This window comes from Ptychodera flava, unplaced genomic scaffold (genome assembly GCF_041260155.1).
Source record: "Ptychodera flava strain L36383 unplaced genomic scaffold, AS_Pfla_20210202 Scaffold_35__1_contigs__length_1935909_pilon, whole genome shotgun sequence".
In the NCBI taxonomy this organism is placed as follows: Eukaryota; Metazoa; Hemichordata; class Enteropneusta; family Ptychoderidae; genus Ptychodera; species Ptychodera flava.
In genome coordinates, this window is record NW_027248357.1 from 935,136 (window position 1) to 957,076 (window position 21,941).

General features: G+C 37.9%; 1 protein-coding gene across 2 annotated transcripts in view; it reads left to right on the plus strand.

The window, feature by feature from the left end:
• LOC139127734 (tyrosine-protein phosphatase non-receptor type 12-like) overlaps nucleotides 1-21,941 on the plus strand; it is a 321,808-nt gene that overhangs the window by 282,788 nt on the left and 17,079 nt on the right. For both annotated transcript variants that reach the window (XM_070693624.1, XM_070693623.1), the window contains exon 9: nucleotides 8,253-8,304. The gene's annotated coding sequence lies outside the window, so the exon portion shown is untranslated. The remainder of the gene's footprint in view (nucleotides 1-8,252; nucleotides 8,305-21,941) is intronic.

A 21,941-nucleotide genomic window follows, 5' to 3' on the forward strand; every position in this document is an offset into this window, starting at 1 on the left:
AATATTCGATTGATTCATTAACACAACCAGAAAGAGCATTTTCTTCAGCTTGAAAAAATAAGTCGTCGTCTTTCCTTGACACTGTCCCATTTGCATACCAATTTTTCTTCAGCAATTTTTTTAGCGTTTCGCAAACTTGTCCTTTTAGTGCACGGGGCACATCTGTCTACGCGTTTTAGGAACAAGCAAAATGTGGTTTAGAACATAATATCTGTCAAATTAGGAAGGAATATTGATTCACACACAGAAAGAGGCTATATTCGTAACACTGTTTACGTTGTTTTCGATGTCTTGAAATGTCGTTCATTCACCAAATGAAGGAATTTTTGAAAGCTATGTCATTCAGTCAAATTAATAGGGATTGAGAAAGTCACAGTTTCCGTTGGATAGGGGCAAAATAAAATTATGTTTTGAGAAAAAAATTGGGTTGTCGTACAAGGGTGGTCAAATTGATACGGTTTTTACGGTAATTCTCTTCCGGGTACAAGCAGACTTCGCATCGCGACGATTCACGTGTGCTCGACATGCTCTATGTCCCGGGACCGTTTTCTCGAACGTACGTAGCGTGGGGCCGTTCTCACTTGTTACCGTCTTCATATCGTGTTGTGTGCCGAACATGGAAGTATTTACGCATACAAACTAGTTTTCTGTCAAATAAAAAAGATATTTCTGAGAATTAACCGCACATGTTGGGGTTAATGTCTTTCCCTGCCATTCTCCGCCCATTTTTAGACAGTAGGCCTACAACTGTAAACTCAGACATGCCTAAAAGCATATGATGGGATACGTTCAGATAGGCGTATCGATATGTTTATGTGTGTAACCGTGTAGCCGGGCGAATCTACCAGCGAGGGAACAGGAGCACACATGAATTCGCTTTAAATTTTAGATCGCTAACCTAGAGGGCCCGACTAGGCCCAGCTAGGCCCGACTAGGCCTGGGTTTTTCACTTTGGACGATGGATCTTTATATATAAAGTAAGCTATAGAGATAGCTGATTGATATCGTAAATGAGACAGGTGCCTCTACGGCGGTAAAACTAATAGTTTATCCCTATTGTAAATCCGGTCCCCCGAGAGTTGAAATGTCCGACTTCTGCATGGTCACCGCGCCGTGCAGTGTAGTGACGATGATATGATTGCAATTTCGTTTGAAGTTCGTTTACATGTATGTTAACGCAAATAAGGTGAAAAATATCAATGTTTGCCAGTATCTTGTTATACGGGACGAGATCGTGCTGCTCTTGTACTGCATGAGCTTTGATCGAAGTGCGTTGGCCGTCTTTTGATTTTGAATGTCGAAAATTGCATATGTAACCTCTCCTAAAGCCTCGTGAACTGCGATTTGTTAGCATTTTTCCACGATTTTACTTTCTTACAAAAATAAGGTCACGTAAAATGTACTGATAGATGCGTAGGGAAGTTTTATTACTCACAAAATTTGAACTGTGTGTACAAGTTTGAACAATTAAATAATGAACGGTTGCCGCTCTCATAAAATTGCCGCTGCATGGACGTGCATCCATGTGTCATAACCTTCCAAGAAACAAACATGATGTAATTTACTGATATGAGTAACACTGGATTCCCTTGTAGTTGATTTCCTTGATGTTCTGGTTGTAAGCTTTATTCTCTCCCTTACATGGCTAGTTTTTGAAAATGTCGGGAAATCAAAGACGATGTAAAAACTGCTCAATTCACTTGCTCATTCCGACACAAACAACAGTGTACTAGTTTATCAACATATCATGTAGTGAGTAGAATTCAAAGAATATCCAAATGTCGAAACATTAAAATGAACACAATATGAGAAGATTCCTTTCACAAAAAGATCAACTTCAAGTGATACTTTTGAAGATTTGAAACCGAGTACGTATACCTCACACCTCGTCAGTCTTACGTCATCGACAAGTCACCCACCGCGTCGACAGGCTTGACGTCATTGACGTAGACTTGTCAATCATCACGGAAGTTGCAAACATGTATGATCTGTCGGGTTCAAACGTTTCTATGAACAGAAATTCTCAGTATCGATAAAGAAATCGTCCAAAAAGAAGTTGAAAATCGTGATGCTAACGTAAACATAATTTTGTATCCACTTGTGCCATTCCATGTTGCAGGGTTGCGTCGCCAGCCCTGCCACTCACTCTGCTGTTGGACCATGGAGGTACTCTTTCTACCTCCATGGTTGGACTCGGGGAAATAGTCGCCGTCGACTAGCAGCAACGTCTAACCATGGGGATACTTAATTATTTTAGTCAAAACTTGACTTTGAGCTTTAAACTACTTGATCACTTCCCGACCTCCTTATACGAGAAAGAAAATCATCTCATTTTTACTACTTCACATATCTTTTGTGTCGGATCCACTGTCCACAGAATGTATGTAGGTCGTGATTGTACCGGAAATAAATTCGATCTTACGTTACTCATAACCAGTCGTCCTGACAATCCTGACATACGTCGAAGTTTTGAAACATACATTACGAAAATACTGAAAAGTTTTCTAATATTATGAAAAATAGTGTTGCAAAGTGTTGGCAATGGCATGATGGTGGGAGGCAACCGACAGCTATAAAGTTACAAGTAAATACAAATATATTTCGACACTGATATGTCCTACGATCTGGCTGGCAGCTTTATCAATCTGTGGCAAAGTGCCACAGATTTATATCGCGATAGTTTCGTAAATGTCGCAGCTACAAAACTAAACTTACAACATTCCTTAGATAGCCCAGAATGGGGGCGCAGATCGATAGCGCAGAATGGGGGCGCAGATCGATAGCGCAGAATGGGAGCGCAGTTTGATAGCGCAGAATAGGAGCGCAGATTGATAGCGCAAATTGAAATGCGCTAGCGCAGTTTAGGGGCGCAGACTGCCGATTTCAGACCTCTCACATACCTGTTACTTTTCCCTGTAGGGTTTGAGTTAATGGTTGTATGTTGAAATTTCTCCATGTATCTGGTGTATGAGCAAAATGTAAACATTGGTTGCATGTTATGTATTTCAGTCTATGTCAAATATTGTTCATGAGAAATCAAGAAAAGTTTGCTATGTGCCTGTAAAAGACAAAATATTCGTCAATGCATATAAACTTCCCTGCGGGTTGATTGTCTTAAAATTATCAAATAAAGTGTAAAGAGGACAAGAAACTAATCAAATTGATGTAATATATTCACCCTGAATGCCTGTATACCAGCTGTTTGTTATATCTTTTTAACTGCCCATGGGCCAAGGCACACTAGGAGGCCAAGACGAAGTTTTTGGAGCTCTGCATATATAACTTAACGTTTTCAGCATTAAATGTGGCCAGCTTCAATATGTGGAATGCTTAGATGGTGATCTATAACAGAATGGAATCTTGTAGATGTTGATAAGAGATAAGAAAAAGATTTACTTTTTCTTAATTGCAATATTTCTATTCTTGAGAGAGTTATTACTTTGTTATTAGTCCCCACCATGGACGCAGTCCAGCAGGGCTTATAGATTGGGTCCCGTCTGTCTATCTATCCGTCCGTCCGTCAGCAGCCGTTTCTCTGTTACCCCTGAGCTGATTTTTAGCTCCCATAGCCATATGTATATATGGCAATGGAAGCTATTCTTATAGGCTAGGGAAATGTCTGTATGTATGTATGTCTGTATGTCTGTATGTCTGTGTGTCTGTATGTCTGTATGTCTGTATGTCTGTCCGTCAACATCAAAAACTCCAAAACCGCTGTACATTTCATCTTGATATTTGGTGTGTACATGGATGATGGGCTGTAGATGAGATTTTGTTCAAATGAAGTTGTCATTGCCAAAAATATGCAAATTAAGTGAAAAAATGTAAAAACAGTCAAAATTGAAAAAACTCAATAACCACTGAGCAGATTACATGAAAATTAGCATGTAAGTACTTTGGGCTGACATGAAATGATTGTGCACATCTTGGGTCAGTATCTTGGACTTGCTATTTTTCATGAATTTTTTTGTAATTTTCTCCCATTTTTGGTCAAAAAATCTCCTGCTCTGAACCACAAGTCCGATTGATTTGAAACTTGGTATGGAAGTGCATAGGAGTGACCTTTCCCAAATTTGGGCAAATCGTGGTGAAATTTGCATATTTTTAGTTTACACGTTAATAGACTCCCATGTATAAGGCAGATCTCCATAGACTCCCATGTATAAGGCCACGAAAAATAAAAATTTAGTTTCTCATCGTATTCATATTGCGAAAAGGATGCAGTGACACAATTTTTAGTCCCCACGGATGAAGTCCAGTGAGCTTATAGATTGGGTCATGTCCGTCTGTTCATCCATCCGTGAGTCCATCCGTTCACGCAGATATCTCCATGTCCATAACTCAGTAACCACAAGTGCTACCACCCTTCATATATGGTATGATGGGACAGCTTATGACGCCACATATTGTACCTCATTAATTATGCGCATATCTAATTTTAAGCGAGCCAATAGAGCTAGAGGTCTGATTTTTGGTATATAGGGATAACTTAGCAAAACAATTTTTTTGACAAAATGTCACGTGACCTCGGTGACCTTTGACCTCAAATATACATATTGTCCATAACTCAGTAACCACAAGTGCTACAGCCTTCATGTATGGTATGATGGGACACCTTATGACGCCACATATTGTACCTCATTAATTATGCGCATATCTAATTTTAAGCGAGCCAATAGAGCTAGAGGTCTGATTTTTGGTATATAGGGATAACTTAGCAAAACAATTTTTTTGACAAAATGTCACGTGACCTCAGTGACCTTTGACCTCAAATATACATATTTGTCCATAACTCAGTAACCACAAGTGCTACAGCCTTCATATATGGTATGATGGGACACCTTATGACGCCACATATTGTTCCTTATTAATTATGCGCATATCTAATTTTGAGCGAGCCAATAGAGCTAGAGGTCTGATTTTTGGTATATAGGGATAACTTAGCAATACAATTTTTTTGACAAAATGTCACGTGACCTCGGTGACCTTTGACCTCAAATATACATATTTGTCCATAACTCGGTAACCACAAGTGCTACACCCTTCATGTTTGGTATGATTGGACACCTTATGACGCCACATACTGTACCTCAATAATTATGAGCATATCTCATTCTGAGCGAGCCCATAGAGCTGGATGTCTGATTTTTGGTATATAGGGATAACTATAGGAGAGAAATTTTTTGACCAAATGTCATGTGACCTCGATGACCTTTTACCTAAAATATATGTTTATGTCAATAAATAAGTAATCACGAGTGCTATGTCCTTTGTATTTAGTAGGATGGGAGACCTTATGACAACACACGCTTTACCTCATTAATTATGTACACATCTAATTCTGGGCAAGCGAATAGAGCTAGTCAGAGATTGATTTTTTGGCATATAGGGATTAATTAGCAATATAATTTTTTTTTCCAAAATGTCATGTGACCTCGATGACCTTTGACCTTGATTATACATATATATGCATATTTCAGTAACCACAAGTTCTATACCCTCCAATTTTGATAGGATATTAGACCTTAAGATGTCACATCTGTACCTCATTTATAATGCGCATATGTATTTCTTGGCTGGCCAATACTGCTAGAGGTCTGATCTTTTTTCCCGATTTAGAACCATAACTTAGACATGCCTCATGTGTTTCAAATTGGGAACAACGACATAGACCTATGTGCTCATAGATCTCAACATATACACTCCAGTGATACTTCTTAATGACCACATTTTCCTGCCCCATCAAGACTAATACTCTTATTACAAGTGGGGACTATGTCATTGTAAATGACTTGTTGAGTTAATGGTTGTATCACAGTATTCGATATATCTAATTCTGTATCTTTTCCATTTATATTCTGAATAATTACATTAAACATATTTCACTGTCTCCAGTACATTTCATTTAAGTATTTTCACTTCATGCACTTTATCCCTTTCACACATGTTCAAATATCTGACCAGAGAACAAACACTAAATAGTCCAGGATGGGAGCTACAGTGTCATTGACGCTATTTTTTCAAACTGTGTGCAAGGATAAAGTACTGTGGCATACATATGCACGTCAATTTATTTCGCGATACGATCCAATATGGCTGCCAGGCGACCATTTTGTTGCAGTTTTTTCATGATTTGAACCATAACTCAACTATCCCTGAACCGATGTCACTCAGTGTGGTACACAGATAAAGTACAATCATGGCATATATATGCACATCAATTATTTTGTGATATGATCCAATCTGGCCGCCAGGCGGCTATGTGTTGCGATTTTTTCATGTTTTTGAACCATAACTCAACTATCCCTGAACAGATTTCGCTCAAACTTGGCACACAGACATTGTATTATAGTGTGCATGTGCGATACGATCCAATATCGCTGCTGCAGTTTATAAATGTAACTATTGCCATGGAAAATGCCAACAGTCATAACTTTACTGTCCCAAGTACACAAACATGACCCACACAGACCACTATCATGTGATTTCCCAACATTTAGAAATTCACCCCTCTCCCTTGCAATAAAGCTACCAAGCATGTAATTCAATCACTGTAATTCAAACACCATAATCCAGCAGGAACTGTGTCATCAGCCATGGTTTGTTTGGTACATAGATTTGGAGGGACAATGTATGTGATATTTTTGTCGAAAAGCATAAAATTGGTATATATGTATTTTTGAGGGTTTTTTCAATTTTTGGTTTATAGTATTATGTTCAGGAATTACATATCAGGTAGCAGGTGTCAGCTTTTTATTTTTAAGTTCAAAATATTGATGAAATTTGGCTAAGTAGATATGAGCGAATTAGAAGACAGAAGTTTGTTATTGTTATGTGTAATATTAACCAGTGCAGTTTACACACTGTTTTACAAAAAAATTAACATGGAAATATCTATATGTTGTGTTTAAAGAAGTTTGGGGGCACAGACGTAGAATTTTGGGTAAAGTTTTGCCTGTTTTATTTAAAAATATGCCAAATATGATATTCTTGAAGTCCCTGGTCCAATTGCAAAACAAAGTAAGAATTGCTGCACATTTTACCTGAGTGTGTATTTGTGGTAGATACATGCTCAACTGTAAATGAGTATTTGTTCAAATGAAATCAACATTACCAAATAAAATGCTAATGAGCAACAAAAGTGTAAACTTAGTGAAAATCTCAGTAAACATTGGTCAGATTGTCTTGGCAAGGCAGCCAATATACCATATTTTACAAAAAGTGTTGCATTGAAGTCACCATGAGTGAATCTACAAGAAGTGGTATACAGATCTTGTGAACAACCAGCATTTCATTTACAAGATTCAGGATAACATAAGTATATTCACAAAAAGTGTCATCTGTATAGACAGTAAACTTTGCTGCTTAATCCAACAAGGTCAGGTTACTAATCACAAACTCTTACATCTGTAGATGTAAATATGACAATTTTGTATGAAAAAAATGCTTGGAAATTTGGTTTGAAAGGTTTCTGTTTCTTTCCATTGTCATATTGTATATTTATGGAATTGTTTGTCTGTGTAAGTCAAGTAATGGCTTCTATACAAATTCCTGGTTTGATGCTTTAAAATTTGGTTGGACCTGGGCTTTAAAACAGATGTACATATGTGATGCCACAGGCTCCTTGATAGGTTTGTGCTTGGAAGTTTCCCCATTTGTCTATGATACTGCAATACTTGTTTAACTTGGTGGCAGTTTTGGATATGCTAGGTGGGCAGCATCCATGACCAGTGGAAGCTACAAAGAATGCCCATATGTACATGTTACCTTTAATAGTCTCCCATTGTGCAACCATAGACCACAGAGAAACCAAATATTGGCTACATTAATTTTATGCAAAAGAGGACACCTTTACTTTCATATGGCAGGTTGTATTACTAATTATGATACACTAGGTTGCATGGTATTGCCTAAGTGTGTGTGATCAACAGTTGCAACAATTGCCAACCTTTTCATACTTCAATGGACAGTGCATCAAAAATTTTCAAATGCACTTGACTATGAATATCACAAGCTCAAGTCCATAAAAGCTATTAATATTGTGTATACACTCACTCTGGCTTGCCACATATAAACCAAATGTGAGCACAGTGTCACTTTGACGCTATTTTTTAAGGGTCAAGTGGTGATTTGCCGAGCGGTTTTGACTACAATGTCTTTGCTAGGTAACTGGGTGTTGTATATTGTAAGTTCAAACCTGATTGAAAATTTACTGTATTTTATTGTAACTTATTCATTAAATATATTTTCAGAAGTCGGCTAATATTCCAGACAAATCTTTAGGAGAGAGACCAGGAAAGAAGGGTAAGATAGTTAATGTAGTCAGACATGAGTTGTTTGTCACAGTATTTATCTCCTCTATGGCATTGCTGGATTCTGGCAATTTGTGAGCCATACCCAGCCTATCAATTACTGAAAGGGAGAGACAACATTAAATCATGCCACTTTCTGGTTATTGTGAAAGCCATGATTTTCAAAAATCCGTCAATTCTCTCCAAAGTTGTGGCAATGGGGCAGAATTCCTCTCAATGTAGCATCGTGGATAGATGGCTAGCCTGTCTGTGTTGCATGGTATCTGAAGAATCAAATCTGGTAGGAGACTCCCTTTAGAATGGACTGGCAAGAATTGATTATGTTTTAGTCTCTATTTGCTGTATGTACAGGGGTTTCATTAAGTTTTGAAGTAGGGGGCCAGAATGGAAAAGTAGGCGGCTTGCAGCTGCCATGACCACAAAGCTGTCATCGTCGGGAGGGTCCGGGAGGGGGTGTTCCCTCCCGGCCGAAGGCAGGAAACCTAAAAAATGAGCTAAAATTCACTTTTTACAGCTTACAGTCATTGAATTTCTAGTATTTTCAGGAGAATTGTCAGCAGTGTTCCAGGGCAATTTATGTTCATATCATAAAAGCCATTTTCCTGGGAAATTAGGCCTAAATATGATAATTCATAATTAAAAATGTTAAAATGTGGTAATGTTGACGATATTTTGAACAAAGAAAACTGAAGTCTTGAAGCCTCTATGCTTTAATAATTCACTATTATTAATATAAATTTGATATGTAGATGATATTATAGTGTTACATCTAAACAGGGGGATAGGGGATTCCCCCTCTGTTGAAATGTTGCCACCCCAATTGATTGTCAAGGGGAACCACCCCTCCCCCAAATGAAATGGTGCCAGTCACACCTTAGAGGTACAAGTAGAACAGGTGAACTAGTGAAATGCCCCCGAAATTTTCTGGTAAAGTGGGAAAATCCCCCTAATTGTTGATGCCATCCTGGATGAAACACTCACATTTTAAGCACTGTAAATGAGAAACTTTTCATTAATGTATAATGTTATGCTTAAAATTAAGAACCCTGCATGTTTGGTATCGAAATCTGTAGATGAAGAACTGTTATACCACTGGGGAGGTAAAATGGATAATTTATACAACAATAATGATAAAAAATTACAATTATTACCATATTTCGCAAATAGAATCAAAGACCCTCAAGGTTATTGACTATATGGGTATGCAAAGTAAGAACCTTGATATAGGATATGAAAATTTGTATGTTCATCAGAAGCTCACATTTGGATTTAACCTGACGATCGCTTTTGAAGTGAATTTAGAGGTCTGATCGTAATTTAACCACTCTGGGTGACATTCTTATCGGCGTCGATAGACCAAAAAGCAGTACGTCCAGCTGGTTACAACCTTACATACCTTCACATTTACGCCTACCGCAGTTCAACGCATGACAGCTTAATAAAATTCGAACTGTAATCGGGAAGTTTTTTCGTGAGAAAAAAATCAGGTCATTGCCTTCGAAGACAGTTTAAATCTACGTAATTATCCTTCTCTTGTTTCTTGGTCCATTTCAAAACCGAAGATCGTACAGCGAAGCTTGACCTTGCGATCGCTTCCGTCTTCATTTGTTCATCGACCATTTTGAGTTGAGCTAACGACGGCCGACAGGTTATGCACGTTTTCATTGGCGTATAAAAAGGTCACCACAAAGGAATAAGCAATTCAGGTACCAATGGAATCGTCCGTTGCAATTCCGATTTTTATTGAGGCAGTATACGCAAGACCGTACTGCATGGTACTACAGGCGATCGAAGTAGTCGCTCGTCTTCTAAGTTTGTTTCACATAAAAGCCGTTTAAAAGTTTGATTACACAGCTTGTGGAACTTGTCCGTATCATTTCAGAAGGAAGAAATATTGAAATCGAATTTTCCGAAAAAGTAGCCGGCGAAATCGTGAGAGTAACCGGTCAATTTCACCGGCTGCCGGCTCTTAATGAAACCCGTGATGTATGTGTACGTACCAGCACAGAAGCCTATTGGATGAGTCACTGTCTGCTCCCCTTTAATTAGGAATGTATGCATGCATGTATGTATGCATCATCAGGGGCGATCGCCTCAGGGCTCCATTGAAATAACTGACCACAGTTCCACTTTGTTATTATGGAATGGGATTATTTCATATCCTGATAGTGACATAACACAATATCTGTTGAGTGCATAGTTCTCTAATTAAAGAGAAAATGCCAAAAATCAAGTTTGCACCAGTTCTTATTATGTGCACATCTACATCCAGGTAGGGCAACTTACTTGGATTTATATTAGCCATTGACCATTATGGGACAATACTTTGTTGCCAAATTTTTCTCCTCTTCCTATCAATGATTTTTATGCAAAATAGTAGTTCACCATTTTCCATTGTAGATATCTTTCATCCTATTAAGTCCCTTGTCTTTCTTTATCTTCCTACATATCAAAGACTGTTAATAAGTAGAGTCCACACTTGCATTTACATATTCCAATCTTGACAATCACATTTAGTGTATGCTGTGCTGGTGCATTTCTCAACCAGTTTGTAAGTACACGCCACTACACAGGATATAGAGTCAAGAGAAATTTCAATATGCAACAGAAAAAGGAGCAAAGCAAATGAACTAAATACAAGGAATGAAGCAAGCTGTGAAAACCTAACTACAGATAAGCGTAATGTCGAAAAACTAAGAAAGTTAAAAAACTACTCTATGTACATAAAAACTAAGTAAACAAATTCAAAGATTGGGCGAGGGGTCTCTGCCAGTCTGCTTCCGGGGCAAAGGTTTGGGTTGCAAACTCGGGTTTGCAGACCTTCGGAAAGCAAAAAGTGAAAATGGTTCCACAAGGCCGATGGTGACCATCTTCGTGAGTGGGGAACATGTAATGGACGGCTCAAGCGGAGGACAGTCCGACAGACTGGACGGAGAGACCCATGAAAGTGTGTAGAGGAAAGGCGTTTATAAGGAGGTATGGATTATGATGAGGCTCACAGCTCAAGTTGACTCGCTTGGATGGAGAAGACGGAATTGGTGATGATCAACAGCCCAAGTTGACTCGCTTGGCTAGAGATGAGATATGGGAACTCACAGCCCGAGGGGCGGGCAGCACGGCTCGGGAGGAGTTATGATCTTGGGGGACAGGTGCCCCTATTATGGCCCCAGCATGATTGATGCAAAATGGTGAAGATTGCGGTGTAGGCAGTGGCAGTGGCCCAGGTGGCATGCAGCAGCAATGCACACCCCAACAAGGGTGGAATGTTGCAAAATGTTTGTATAAGGTGGGAGGACCCTGGCCCGGGAGGGGGGCATGCGGCAGCAATGCAGGGGCCAGGCCGGAGTTGGTAATCTGGGGCACAGGTGCCCCTGTATGGCTCCAGCATGGACTGCTGTGGAATGGTGGTGTGTGGGTGGTAGGTGCTCCTCACCGCTCCCGGTATTATATATGGAATGTTCCAAAATACTGGTGTACTGTTGCAAATGAAATAAAGTGCTGCTTTGGAGGGTTAGTGCATGGTGAACTCCCCAGATGGCAGAAAGAGCTGAATTGCAAATTGGCAACTGGCAAATGTCCCTAGGGAAAAGAAATGGCCTTATGGCATAGTAAATGCTTGAGATGCGTGACGGAGTAGGCTTTCTGGTGTCTGAAAAAAGTGTGGTAACAATCACTGGACCATTCTTGCATTTCAGGAAACGTAGACTGAGAGTTCATAGGGCAAGCAAGTGAGTCCATTTGAACTAAGCGCACAGTGACAACCATTGAAATGAGTCTGTGTGACACGTGCACCTTGCTTTTTACTGTCATCTCATCTTAGCAACAATAAACAAGATGAAAGTCTCACGCTAAGCTACGTGGTGTAGACGTGAAAGGAGCTGCAATTGTTTGAAGGGCTTCCTAAAATGGTACATATGTAGTTCTAGCTGAAAGGAACGATGGTGCTTGTTGTGTGTAGACGTGAAAGCTCAGCTGCAATGGGTTGTAGGGCTTCATGAAATGGCGCATCTGTAAATGAAACAACAGAAACAAAAACAGATTTTTAATGTATGTGCTCTGTGGGAGAGCAAATGCACCGGGTCACGTCTAAGGTGTGTGAAAAATAAATGCACGGGAAATCACTGTTTGCAAGGTGGCCATATCATCAGACTGAAAGAAACACAGTAATGCATAAATCGGCACAGCAAAGCCAAGTAACATGAGCAGCAAACTAAGGCACTTATAGAATGGGTAACCATGTATACAGATGCTGGCAGTTTTGATTTCCCATTTATAAGATATTTCCAATCATGAGGAAAATGACGGCTTCCATTCACAAGACGACCCTAATAGACAAAAAACATGTCACCAAGGTGTGAAACGACAGCTAATAGGAGACAGAGAACAAATGGCTGTTCTCGATCTCTTGCTGTAGATCATCTCTATACTCCACTGAAACCGCAACACCTGGAGTTTGGCAGCAGGGGAAATAATCGCGTCCACTATTTGCTGGCAAGCAAAGACACGTCCACAGAGAGGTGAAGAGAGTTAATGATCAGGTATTCGACAAAAAGCCTTTGTCAGGATGGTGTGAAAGTTCGGCAGCCAGAGTGTCAATATTGATTGTTGTTGAGGGGGTACCATGCAGTCAAGGTTGTTAGTTTGGTCTTAGGTTGGCATTTTTAGCTAACACGTTCACACACGTAGGCTAATGTCGCAGTTATGTCTGTCTGTCTGTCTGTCTGTCTGTCTGTGCGCCCGATAACTCAAAAACGGCTCATCAGATCAGAATCAAATCTGCTGTGCTCTCGCTGTCGCTCGTAACGTTCGTAAATTACGAACAAAAATGAAAATTTACGAAAAAAAATACATGCCCGATCGGCCATTTACGAACAATTTTGTTATTTTTGAAGCCTGATTTTCGGTCAAGATTATGAATTCCGGGGAAATACTGTCATATCTCGTCTTTCAAAAACTACTCTGCCCCTATCATCGGCGCATCGAGAATGGTAATAGCTTTGGACTTTGACCTGTGCTAACATGAGCATGCGCGAAAAGGTTTCAAGATCCCCGGGTCGTGTACTCAGATACTGGTGTGCCATGCATTACGGTAGTTTCGAGATACCCAAACACTCACATGCTGTCAACTTTCCGAATGGACAGTTGAAGCGGATCGAGGGAAGCGGGCAGTTACAAATGCTTCAGATAGATAGTATCCTCAGCTGGGAAAGAAAGTTGGGCATAAATACGGCACCTGATATGAAAAAATTTGAAACAATGAAACCGCCGAGAAGAGATCAAGACACTGAGTCAGCCGGAAAGACAGTCGAACTGCAGTCCGGACCGCGCATGGTTGAACGATGTACCGTACCGCAAAGTGTTTGTCTGTGCATGGAGGAGGTGGAAACGAGCCGGAAATCTTAGCCGGAAATCTTAGTTGTCATAGATTGGTCATTTGACGATCTGCAGATTGATTTTTTTTTCAGTGAACTTGCCAATTTTAATAGGTTTCCTTCAAAATATTTTACAAGAAACTGTCTCAGCAAATGTTATGAATACTGATAGTTTTCTTAGATGATCCAAAGACAATGCTGTGCACAGTCCCAAGACGAAAAAGTTTATCCAGACAAAAAAAATAAATGACGATCATCTGCAGCATTTTAAAAGTATAACTGTCTCTAAGAAAACATTAGCAGGATCACCAGTCTCAGTTTGCGTACTTAAATTTGCTGTTATAATGAGACAAAATTTGTGCGAAACCACAGACTGCCAAATGTTCTGATCAGTGGTTGTTTTAAAAGAATTTTAGAGATGAACATGGCATAATGACTGCAGCTATAGAGGCACCACCTAACACCTATGGATGACATGCATACTTTCAAAGTAACAGAGCTTTCCAAATATGAAAAACAGGGGACAGATTTTCTAGCATCTAAAACTTGTGCAAACACTGATAATATTAATGACCACTTCATATATTAATGATAAAGCACTGACTACACACACAAAGGGAGTTACACTTGTGTCACAATATACTTGAAAATGTTATGTTGTGTAATAAAGATCGATTAATTGAATAACATTCATGGGCCGGTTGACCAAAATGACACACTTTATTGAAACAAGGAAGAAGTTTCAATGTTACAAGCACTCATGACCCATGATGTACTGTGTTATTTAATGGATCTTTTGAAAATGTGTATCAAAATATGAGTGTTCATTGTCAAAAAAAACTAAAAAGGAATTTTTCACTTTCCTTTGTCTATAATGAAATCATTCATCTATACCCTTAACATCATTTATTGAGTACCAGAAGTGCTTGTTGAAAATGGGCGGGCTCAGCATTACATAATTTGTGCTTACTAATTTATTTTGAACCAAATTCGTAAATTTACTAACAATTTCGAAAGGCCAGGGAGAGCACAGAACTGGTACATAGGTATAGTTTGCAAATGGCAAGAACTGATTAGTTTTTGGTGGGTGTGGCTTGCTTACTTTTTGCTCATTTGCATAATTAATGATTTTAGAAAAAACATCTATACCGGTACATTGAGAACGACTGCACACAATTTGATGAGATTTGCTACAAATAGGTTGATGTTGATCCCTGACCACAGGAGGAGGATGCAAAACACGTACTGTGCAGACTCAGCTGACGACGACGACGCTGTGAAGGTATAAGGGGGGTAACTTCAGCCTATTCCTAATTTGCATGTTTAATGAACTTTCCTAATTAGGGATATATATCTTAATTGACTGGACCATTAAGCAGTTTTCTTCAGCCAATTCCTAATTTGCATATTTAATGAACTTTCCTAATTAGGGATATATATCTGAATTAACTTGATTGCAGTTGTTGAAACTTGCTATGTACATCAAAGATACTATGATATAACATTATTGAAAGTCAAAAGACATTTTTACTTCAGCCAATTCCTAATTTGCATATTAAATAATTTTCCTAACGATATATCTTAATTGACTTGATCAAAATTGATGAAACTTGCTATGTACATTAAAGACACTATGATACAATATTATTGAAACTCATTAAGCATTTTCTCTTCAGCCAATTCCAAATTTGCATATTTAATGAACTTTGCTAATTAGGGATATATATCTGAATTGACTGGACCAAAGTTGATGAAATTTGCTACATATATTAAAGATACTATGATACAACATTCAGCGTTTCCGTTACAATTTCAAAACTTGCATACAATTTTACGCAACTGTGTTTTTATTTGCCTAAAATGTATCAAAAATGCATACGGTAGGTATCTGAAGTGAGTTGGACAGTCTTTTCTGTAGAACTTGGGGGTTTTCCTTTAATGCGCATGCTCTATTTACAAAAAACAGTAGCCTGGGAGGCTTTAAGGTATATGTAGCTAAACGCTCTCAATGCCGTGATGCATGTCTCGTAAATGATCGTCGAGCAGCCTAATGACTTCATGTTCAAAGAAATCCGAGTCAAAATCGTCACCGTAAACACTTTCCAAATAACATGCAACGTAATGACCATTAACTGTATTGTGTTACCAACAACGTAGACTCGATCGATTCTCAAATTTTTTGCATCTGTAGTGTCATTGTCTGTACAGAACTGATTGACATGACGCTTTGTGATGATGAAATACAATGTTGCATAAAGAGTTGCGGTCCGCTAAAGTCTAAAATGTTGCAATATCATGATAAATGTCACTTGCAAGCAGGTGCATATGTTCTATTTTTGTCCTGCATTGAACCACGTTCAGGCAATGTAGTGCGGGCCAAGTACATCCGTGTCATGGGGCGGCATTTCTCAATGTGTATTAGTTTACACAGTCGTGATTTTTTTTGCGTATTTCAGAACAATTTTGCGTAAAATACGCAGGATTTTGCATTAATGGAAACACTGAACATAATTGAAAATCATTATGCATTTTTACTTCAGCCAATTCCTAATTTGCATATCTAATGAACTTTGCTAATTAGGGATATATATCTGAAATTACTTGACCAAAGTTGATGAAACTTGTCATGAACATTTAAGATACTATGATACAACATTATTGAAAATCATTATGCACTTTTACTTCAGCCAATTCCTTATTTGCATATTTAATGAACTTTCTTAATTAGGGATATTTATCTGAATTGACTAGACCAAAGTTGAAGCAACTTGCTATATACATTGAAGATACTATGATACAACAACATTGAAAGTCATTAAGCATTTTTAGCTCCTCAGTTTTATATACTGAGGAGCTATTAGAATTGAAAACCATTATGGCGGCGTCAACTTTTACTTCCTTCTGTCAAGATTTTTTCTTCAGCCAATTCCTAATTTCCATTTTTAGTGATCTTTTCTAATTATGGATATATACTGGGATTTACGGGTACTTGATCAAAGTTGGCAAAACATACTTTCGGGTCAGTCACAATCAGGGTGCGCTAGATGATTTTCATTTGTTATGGACATATATCTGCTATTCAGACTGATATTATATTGCTTATTTGTTTCTAATAAATAGTAATAGTTGTAACTAACTTGGTCACATAAAGAAATATTGTATATATTGTGCAGGTTTGGTTGTACATCCACAAAAATGCCTTTAAAACTGTAAAAAAAGAGCGTTATGCTGTTTCACTTCAAAATGTACTTAATTTCAAAATGTTTTTTGGAACACAGTGTTCAAATTGTGGAATTTTTAGCTTACATATGTTATTGCAGAATACCTAACCTTTCTTTCACAAGTTATTTCATGTGATTATGTGCATCGGAACAGAAACTGTGGTATTTAACATCATTATGTTTTTTGTGTTTTATGACCATAAGTACATATACCTTTAGTTTATATGTAGAAAAATGGATAAAATATTGTAATATTGAATTTAATTCCAACCTCAAATCCATGGGAAGCATTTTATACACCAAAATTTAAATAAAATTGCATATTGTATTGTTTTGTGAATAAATGAAAATGGAGATCGTTTGGTCGGAATTTCTTGTAGCGTTCGTGACACACTCATATCTTAAGGACAACAGGAGTTATAAAAGATCTGATGTCACAGGCCTAAGTGTCAATAGGTGCCTACCTTAAATAAACCAAATTATATAATTACTGTCCCTTGCGTTCACTATTAATATTCCTAAAATATGGAAATGTAGCATCCGTGACGGTGTAGCGTCCGTGACGGTGTTTACTACATAGTCATAATTAATAACTATTTAAAACATTTTAAATCAGTTAAGGTAAAGGGCGACGAATTCGGACGCGCACACGCTTTAGAACGTTTCTGCGCAGATTTAACTCCAGCCTGCCGCAAATGGGTTATTTTGTAGCGCATGTATTTAACATCACCTGTCATTGTTGAAATTGCGCCTTTACCTAATTTTTTGACCCAGTGTCTTAGAAATACATGTGACCTATAACCTTGTCATATTTTGACCCCCTAGGAAGCTGGTTTTTATTCAATATGAGCGAAAAATTAACATTTCTCTCCCATTTATATGGCGCAAATTACCCATTCACCTGGAGATATTGTAAAAAGTAGCATGGTGACACCCTTTTATTAAAAGTGTAAACTAAATGGTATTATATCAGGATTTTATTCGCAAAGTTTGGTCAAAATGACACCATTCAAAGCGACAGGAAGAAAGTTCGAAAATTATGAAGTGATATAATTTTGATATCTTCATTTTGTAATCGATACTTATGTTAAAATTTCTTCACAAACATCATGAAAACTATACATTCGATAGATATGGATCTTAAGTCTAGGTATTTATTAAAATTAACTCATTTGCTAAGCGTTTTATAATTGCTTTCTTTAGTTTAAGTGAATTATATCATTTTTATTTATTTCTAACGACGCCATTTTAACGTCCGTTTCCATGGAAACAAGCGTGGTGACCCCGTTTTTATTTCATTTGTGAACTTGCACAACTTCCAAGAATATTTGTGCAAAGTTTCAAGAAAATGACACCACAACTTAATTTTGACGTAATTCGTAGTACTTCACCTTAAGGTGGCTGGAAAGGCTATTTTTGCACCAATTCTTTTTTCAGAGTTAATGTCAAGTTTCAAGTGTTAGAATCAAGATATTTAGTTCAAATTTTCAGGATAACTCCCTTAGTTAATATTTTCTCCAAAGAATATAAAAATTGTATATTTGCAGCCATGATTTTGAAACATGACACCAGTAAATATTAAAATTTATTTTTTTCATATTTTGTTTACATATTTGAATTTAATAATAATTGGATAGTATTAATATTACCAAATTAGTTATAAATATGTTGACACTATTTATTGTAAGATTTGTACGGCAGAATTTGTAAATAAAATTTGTTTTATGATTTTACATGGGTTTATATATCAAAAACATTAAAATTCTTTTCAAATTTCAAAATGTGATTTTTCAAAAAATCTTCAAATACAGGAAAATTGTGCCATACAAATCTTATCTGTAACCTTGTTAATAGGCTGTAAAAATTTCATGTCCATATCTCATTTCAAAGTTGGATTAAATTGGTATACAATTATGTAGGAAAACTGTTATTCTGTCAAAAATGTTGAAAACAAGCCATATTTGCACCCCCTTTTGAAGTCATAGAGCAGTTTTTTTGGTTAATCTCACTTTTGACACCTCTTTGACACTCAAAGAATCTAAAAATGCATTTACAATAGCAGTTACTCACTCTGAATGCCAGCACCGCCTTGTCAAACTTTCCTGAAAAACAGCAAATAATGACTTTCCCTTTTCAAACATTTTATTAAAAGCTAGGGGACCTCTACCATAGTTAATACACTAAGGACTCCCCAACTTCTTCTTATTTGGTCAGTTTTTCAGAAGTTTTAACAGGCTATAACTCTGCAATGCCTTTGTGCCCAAATGTCTAGTTTTTTTTATTCCACAGAGAATGTTGACTACTTTTATATTTTAATAGTTTTGTTACCTTCTCGTGTCTATTTATAGACAGAGAAGGTATTAGAGTTGAAAACTAATATGCTGCTGTCAAGAACTTCCGTCTGTCAAGACTTCCGTCTGTCAAGATCCGTTGACGTCATGCCATTGTGATGGGTCATATCATAAACTGGTGGGGGTGTTCATGGCTCAGGTTGAGGTGTGGGAGAACGATTTTGAGCTATGACAAAAATCAAAAGGGACTTAGCGGCATAGCCACAGTGTTAAGCCTTTCTCCAAGGTTTCTTAGTTGACTACAATCTATTACAGACTACTGAGCTGACGTTAGGGGTACTCACTTTGTGTTTGCTCACTCTGTGAACGCTAGTGTTTGGTACTGAGTTGCGTGGATATCCCTCATGGCCTCACGTGATCTGGGCCTGTTGCATAATCTGCAGAGATGATCATATGCCTCCGAGTCTGAAAACTGTCATTGTGTAAGCCTGTCGGCATTTTCCTTGCATTTTTTCTCATTTAATTTTGCAAAATATCGGCGAGTACCTCAATATTTCAAGATAACCCTTTCTTCCCAATCGTTTCCTGGAGTTTCAGAGTCATATGAACGAAAATGAGTGAAAGTTTTAGACAGGAAAATCGGACGTCGCCATGTTCAATGTTTACAGTACAATCAGAAGTTTACGTGGAGGAATTAACCAACAAACACAGGAGTGTTCATGATGCCCGCCCTCTAGAGGCAGACCCTCCTATATGAAGTACCACATTTGATGCTTGTGGAAAGCTTGACCACACAATGGACAGCGTTGGAAACTACGCCCGTCCTCCCGTCCGAGACGGGTAACTTTTCAGTCGGACGGGAGGAAAATTGTACTTCCACGTCCGTGTGTCGGGTCTCGATAGTAGCCCATACGGCATACCCAGTAATCTCATCGATCATGATCAGCTGCTTCTAGATGTTGTTTCAAACGAAATGTAGTATACCAATATGTCGGACTTCGACGCGCTTATGCTACTGAAACTGTGCAACTGTGTGACGCCGGAATGCAATGCAAGCGAGACATGTAAACACGGGTAAACAGGAAGTCGCTCATACTAGTAAATCTCACACTAAGCGAGATTTGCGCGATATCAGCCAGTGCTATAGACATAAAGATATAAAGGAAAGATATAAAGGAAAGATATAAAGGATATAAAGGAAAATGAGGGCAACTCCACACATCGGCTCTACCAAGATTGTTTAGTATTACGATATGGTGTGGAATACACGGTGAATCGATAGTGCCTTGACCCTAGTCATGTGATTTGGGTCCCCGGTAAACCGGTTTGTTGATTGAGTGATTCGTCTTAACGGTGTTTCGGAACCAAAAATGGGGTTCCTTCATCAGTCGCTCTCTTGTTTTGTATCCCATCCGTTTGGTTGTGTGATGAAGTCATCTTCGTCCTCCAGGAGGAGAAGCCAGATTCGTTATTGAGAGAGTTAGCCACTATTGACTGACTCTATAGTGAGCGATCCGGTGTGTGGTGTCATATTATATTTAACATGACCCAGCATCTATAAGGATTTTTGTTTTAGGGCATATTTTGAGCGTTGCTAGTGCTCGTTATGTTAACAGTAAATGTTGTACTAATCTAGCTGTCAACGATTAGTTTGTTTTAGGCATTTAAATCGATTATCCGAACTTTTAGTTTTGTGTCAATTTTTCGTGGACTTTGTAATAGATTTCGGGTCGATATTGGTGCCTGCTTTCGGTGTTTGAAAAGCATGTTGTGAAGGGCTGCTTCGAGAAATAAATCTTGTTTCTCTGTGTTTAGCCATTCCCAGGTTTCATGGTTTCGTTAACAATATTTGCTGTAAACGGCCTTTGAAATCGGTTTGGTCTGAGGAGAGTATTGGTTTATTTAATTCATGCCGCCAACTTTGATTACTTATATGGCAGCTCTCTCAGTTTTTGATTTTCTTTGCCAGATGATGTTTTCTGTATTGCTCAGCAATCTTTTCAGTTTGGTTGATTGTAGTACCAATTCGATGACAGATTGCATCTTGGTTTTATACGATAAAGTGGCATAAAATGGAGACAAATTAAAAAAAAAATGTTTCCCCGTTGTTAAAACCGCTATCGTGAAACTTTTACTGTTTGAGCGATATGGGATGAATTAACTAATTAACTAATTAATTAACTAATTAATTAATCAGAGTGTTATCAGCATTGTTATTGTAAAAATGTTGTATTCAAGTCCGGATTGGAATTCATTTCAAACAGTCTAGTGGAATTCAGAAAAGTTTGTTTGTATTAAAGATCATAGTTAATACTCATGTTGAAAATAAGTTGTTTACAGTTTGAAGTACATAATGATTTTGTGTTTTTTGAATGAATGGATTTGTCAAAATTCAGGACAGGCAACTTTCTGGCAGGACAGGCAACTTTTGAAAGTTACCAGTCCTGATGTCTGGCAAATATTTGGCCAGTTTCCAACACTGCAATGGAGCATTTAAACTTTTAGAAAATGACAAACTGAATAAGAAGGTATTCACAAAATGTCAAATACTGAGGAAAAATGCGCAAATATTCAAAATAAACAGGTTAACTGATTGGTCAGCTATAAAAAACAATGAAAATGTTTATGATCAAAAGTTTTTGAGATGCGCACATTTTAACAAGTACAGAAATTATTAACATTATAAATATAAGACCAAACTATTTTTTCAGGGATGGGACAGGTTGGAAATGAGGGGTGAGAGAC